The 5,682-nt window shown below is 42.5% G+C and overlaps 1 pseudogene; it reads left to right on the top strand.

The window, feature by feature from the left end:
* Nucleotides 1-1,695: 1,695 nt before the first annotated feature.
* On the top strand, nucleotides 1,696-2,833 carry LOC114618028 (annotated as a pseudogene).
* The last annotated feature ends 2,849 nt before the right edge of the window (nucleotides 2,834-5,682 follow it).

Raw genomic sequence — 5,682 nt, 5'->3', positions numbered from 1 at the left:
CTACAGGTTCTTGTTGGACTGTTCAGTTATATAAAGATAAACACAATTTTTATTGGATATTTTATTTATTTATATTTCAAATGTTATCCCGTTTCCCAGTTTCCCCTCTGGAAACCTCCTATCCCCTCCCCCTCCCCTGCTTCTATGAGGGTGTTCCCCCACCCACCCACCAACTCCTGCCTCCCAACCCTGGCATTCCCCTACACTGGGGCATTGAGCCTTCACAGAACCAAGGGCCTCTCCTCCCATTGATGCCCATCTTTTTATTCCACATAAGAATGGTCATGACTGGGGTCAATAAAAATAATACATATATACATTCATACATACATATATGCATACATACATACATACATGCATACATGAGAGAGAGAGATAAACAGAGACAGTGACACAGAGAAATGCATGAATGCTACAGCACACTTGTTGAAGTTACATAACTTTTGGGAGTCAACTCTCTTTTTCTACCACGTGAGATCCATAGGAGGCTTCATCAGAGTCAGAAGTAAATTGTTTTACCAACTGAGGTATCTTGCTAGTTCCTAACAGCCTATGAAAGAAATCTGTACAAAATGGAGAACAAAGGTAGTTACAGCTGGACGGTGGTGGCACATGCCTTTAATCCCAGCACTTGGGAGGCAGAGGCAGGCCGATTTCTGAGTTCAAGGCCAGCCTGGTCTACAGAGTGAGTTCCAGGACAGCCAGGGCTATACAGAGAAACCCTCTCTCAAAAAACCAAAAAAAAAACTTCCGAGATCGGAGGGGTAGTTACATGGGACTGATGCCTGATGTGTGCGGTTCCTTTAAACATTGTTAATGGGTCTGAGACTTTTGAGGCTTTTCTCATTGTAAGCTTGAATCTATGACAGGATTTTAAATGTATAGGAATGCTATTCCTGCTTAGATATGGCAAATACAACATAATCAAATCTTAGCCTAAACCTTAAAGCACTAAACACCTCCACTTCCTTAATATTAGCTCCTTGTCTCCTTAGAATCTGACCACCATGTAAGTCCAACTATCTTGTAACCACCATATGCAAAGGACATGCAGAGATGCTCCAGTCAACAGCCATGGGAAAAGACAGTCTTCTAATCTCCCCAATTAGTTGTCAGAACTGTGAATAATACCACTTTGCATTCAGAATACCAGCCTATCCACTTGTGTACAACCTTCTACTCCAGTGTCCTTCGCAAGCTTGGTCAGTGAAACATGAAGAAAAGAAGAAAAATGTACTGTTTTGAGCTATAACCCACATAATTGTGAAATACAACAAATTTTTCAAGATGCAATATTTGAGAATTATTATACTAAAAGAAATCTCTCTTTTCCTCAGACTCATTTAATGGGCCTCCTAGATCATATATAGTTCTTACCCACTAAATATTTTCCAATTAATGTTATTAAATAACAATATGTATTTTATGATTGCCTAAACCAATACAATGTTCAATTATATGAAGTAAAACTTCACCTTATTTCCTCTTCTCATCTAAAATCAGCCACCATTTCTCATAATAGATAATTTTATTATTTCTATTTTTTATTGTTGTTTTGCTAGACAAAAGAGTGCTCTGAGAGAGTCCTCAATAAATTTTAAATTCACAGAAGAAAAATTTGTGCGGTGCCGGATAAGGCAGGGGCTGCAGGCAGAGTTGTGGGCCATGGGGCCGCCCCCGGGTTAGGGTGCTGCAATGTCGGGCTAGGCGTGGCGACAGGGCGACCCCCCACTATCGCAGACGTGAGCCTCGTGGGTCCCGACGACGATTTTGCCTATGGAAAGGGGAAATGTACTAAACAAGGTCCGTCGGAGCCCATGAGATGCACTTTGGAGGTGACAAACTTGAAGACCTTGAGGAAGCCAATCCATTCTCCTTCAAAGAGTTTTTGAAAACTAAGAACCTCAGCCTGTCAAAAGAAGACACTACCACCAGTCGAATTTACCCGAAGGAATCCTCGAGGCACCCACTGGGACTAGACCACAGCTCCCCTGCCTCCCAGCCCATGGGATATGGCCTGGAATATCAGCAGCCATTTTTTGAAGACCCAACAAGAGCTAGCAACCTAGAGGAAGAAGAAGAAGATGGATGGAATAGAGCCTACCTGCCCTCTGCGGTGGAGCAGACTCATTCCTCTAGAGCTACACAGAACTCATCACCCTGTGACACCTACCTTTCCCTTTTTTCCAACACATCAGAGCTGGCAGGTCCCGAGTCTTTGCCCCCATGGACGCTGAGTGATATTGATTCCAGGATCTCTCCAGCATCTCCCACTGGGAGTCCAAATGCAGACTTTGCAGCTCATGAAGACTCCCTAGGGGACAGACACCTGCAGACATTACAGAGCTGAAAGATGAAAATTCTAAGCTCAGAAGAAAGCTAAGTGAGGTTCAGAGCTTCTCTGAAACTCAAACAGAAATGGTGAGGATGCTCGAACAGAAGTTGGAGGCAAAGATGATCAAGGAGGAGAGTGACTTCCATGACCCCGAGTCAATAGTCCAGCAAGTCGAACAGAACCTCGAACTGATGACCAAACGGGCTATAAAAGCAGAAAATCGTGTCTTGAAGCTGAAACAGGAAATGAATTTGCTCCAGGCACAGCTCTCGAACTTCAAGCGAGAAAAATGAAGCCCTTCAGTCAGGCCAGGGTGCCAGCCTTACCGTGGTGAAGCAGAACACCGATGTGGCCTTGCAGAACCTCCATGTTGTCATGAACAGTGCACATGCATCCATAAAGCAGCTGGTGTCTGGAGCAGAGACACTAAACCTTGTTGCTGAAATCCTCAAGTCTATAGACAGAATTACTGAGGTTAAAGATGAGGCAGACGCCTGAGAAGCTCTGCCTGTCACCGGGTCCCATCACTTCTGCGTTGACGGATGTGTTCCTAACTATGCAGTCTTCACCAAAGCATTTCACAGCCTAATCATGTAACTAGCCACCTGCAGTACGGGCCTCCTTCCACCAGTCTCTCCGAACAGTTTACATGAAGTCCTTTGGGGGACGTCCCACTGTTTGATAGACTCACTGATTTACTGGAAAACATTTTTATAAAACCCAGCAATTTTTAGAAACCACTAAAGTTGAAACGACAGTTTTGTAAGAAGCTTCTTCCACTGTCTTCTCAAATTTACTATAGGATGAGCTCGGACTCAGCCTCAATTTAATCAGGCAGAACACTAAGTGAGCCAGTGTGGAAGTGAGCAGCCTGTACAGGGACTTGTGCTGTCATTCAGTGCCTCACGAGCAGATGGTTGACATTGTGGCCTTCACAGGATGGCTCCTGCTGTCAGCAGCCTCACTGAGGCAGCACCACTTGGTAGATGCTGCTGTCCTCCCACCGGACCACAGGACCAAGGTCACAGACAGTGCACATTGCAAAGCTTCATACACTCAGTACTGTGGCTGTCGGCTTTGATGCATGGTAATGTGTCGGTGTGCCTTTTGCATAGTGCAGTTCAGACTGGAATTAAAGCACACACCGCCTGAGGGGTCAGCACCAGCTCTTTGGGCTGTCTGGCTGGTTTTTGAAGGGCAAGCAAGACATAAGCAGCACCCTGTACTGTGCTAAGGGGTCACGGTTTGGGGGCCACTTTCCTATAGATTTTTTAAATTTTCCTTTTCCCCTCCTGTTGAGATCGACATCTTTCTTATCTAAATAAATCCTGAAGATCAAAAAAGTTTGTGGGATAAAACGATATTAAATTTTTTATAACATCAAATTATAGTCAATTAAAAATCTTTACTCATTCACATTGTCACCAGCATTTTAGAATCGTCTCTTTCCCTACAAACAGTTGTCACCAGAGAATGTGATTGGCCACTGTCTTAATCAATATTTCTCTAATTGTGTGTCCATTTATGGTATTTATTACTACTTGGGATTTTTTTCTTGAGGAAACTGTTGATAATATGTCTTAGGGTTTTTATTGCTGTGACAAAAAAAAAAAAAAAACATGACCAAAAGGCAAGTTGAAGAGGAAAGGGCTTATTTAGCTTACACTTCCATAACCAAATGAAGTCAAGACAGAAACTCAAATAGGGCAGGAACCTAGGTGCAGGAGCTGATGCAGAGGCCCTGGAAGGGTTCTGCTTACTGTCTTGTTTTATATGGTTTGCTCAGTCTGCTTTTTCATAGAACCCAGGACTACCAGCCTAGGGATGGCACAACCCACCATGAGTGATCACTAATTGAGAAATTGCCTTTCAGATAGATCTCATGGAGGCAGTTCCTCAAGAGAGGCTCCTCTTTGCCTGATGTTAAATTAACACAGAAAACCAGCCAGGGCACAATTTAAAAAACAAAGACCAAAACGACAGCAACAAAAAACCTAATAGATTATGTCTTTGCATTCGTTGGACCTAGTCCTGAGGTTTTGCATTGTCTATGGGTAAAGAGAGGAGTAGCGTTTTCTGGAGGAGTAGTGAACAGCAGGATGGGAGGAACACTGAAAAAAAATAAGGTCCCCATATCCAAGACTGAGGCTTAGATCATGGCTGGTGTGCTGGAAATATTGCATAAAATTAACTGTTACTGTAAAATCTCCTCTCAAAGTCCTGTGATTTCCAAGTCCTCTGTGTGCTAATGTTTTCCTTGAGGCTTTGACTAGTAGAAGACAGTGGGAATTCAACAACAGCAGACTCAGATCTTAAAAAGAGAAGGAGATTTGATAGTGATGAGGACTTAAAGGAAATTGTGATATTAGAAATGCAGAAATCATTTCCATTCATTTTGAGAAAAGAGGCTTTAGTATAGAGAGACCAGCTTCTGGATGAGTTTACCCCTAGAGAGAATGGTAGGAGAGATAAGCACATCAAATCTTCTTGAGGGTGTGGAATTTTCTCTAAACAACAGAGAAATAGGTGTAGTGGCTGCAGGAAGATCTACAGCTGATATTTAATTTGGGGACTATGGAAGATGTTCTTCTGAGTAGTGTGGTGATGGCAGTGAGCCAATGCAGAGTTTAAGGTAATGACAAAGAAGACATAACATTGTAGACACAATAGGTAATATGAGCCTATTCACAGAGAAGAAAGCAGCAGGAGTGAGTCTTGGCATTGACCTCACAGCAGCAAAAGAAATGTTCAAGAGTGGATCAGGTAGACTTGGCACTGGGTCAGAGGGAGGACAAGGATGCTTGTTCCACTTTATTCATTTTGCTTTGTCAATGAAGTGAGAACCTAGCAGCTGAGGAACAGGAGGAGAAGGAAGAAAGAGAGATTATTGTAGTTTTACATTGAAAAGAAGAGAGGGTAGACTATATGATTTAGTTATGATTTCAGTATAAATTTCCAGGGTATCCACTGAAAACATGTTTGCTGATATACTAATTAGCAATATTCTCAGCTACAAAGTATAATGCTCATAACATTCTTGATTGCATGTATAATTTGCTTCTCTTTGTGCATTCAAATTCAGTCATTTTTCCTTTATGAAGTTTGAAATATGAATATTCTTAGAGGACATTTTGAAGTTATATTAAAATTACTACGTTTGTCACAGAGTGAGATATCTCAGTTGAGTCAAGGTGGGATTGCCAAGGATGAAGACTTGAGTTCAGTCCCTATGACACACATGGAAGAAGGAGAGAATGAAAACATCCTCCAAGACATCCTTTGACCTCCAGAAGTGTACCATTGTGCACGTGGGTACACGCACAGATGTGCATGCACACACACAAACA

This window comes from Grammomys surdaster, unplaced genomic scaffold (genome assembly GCF_004785775.1).
Source record: "Grammomys surdaster isolate TR1022 unplaced genomic scaffold, NIH_TR_1.0 139, whole genome shotgun sequence".
In the NCBI taxonomy this organism is placed as follows: Eukaryota; Metazoa; Chordata; class Mammalia; order Rodentia; family Muridae; genus Grammomys; species Grammomys surdaster.
This window is presented reverse-complemented; position numbering and strand designations above follow the sequence as displayed.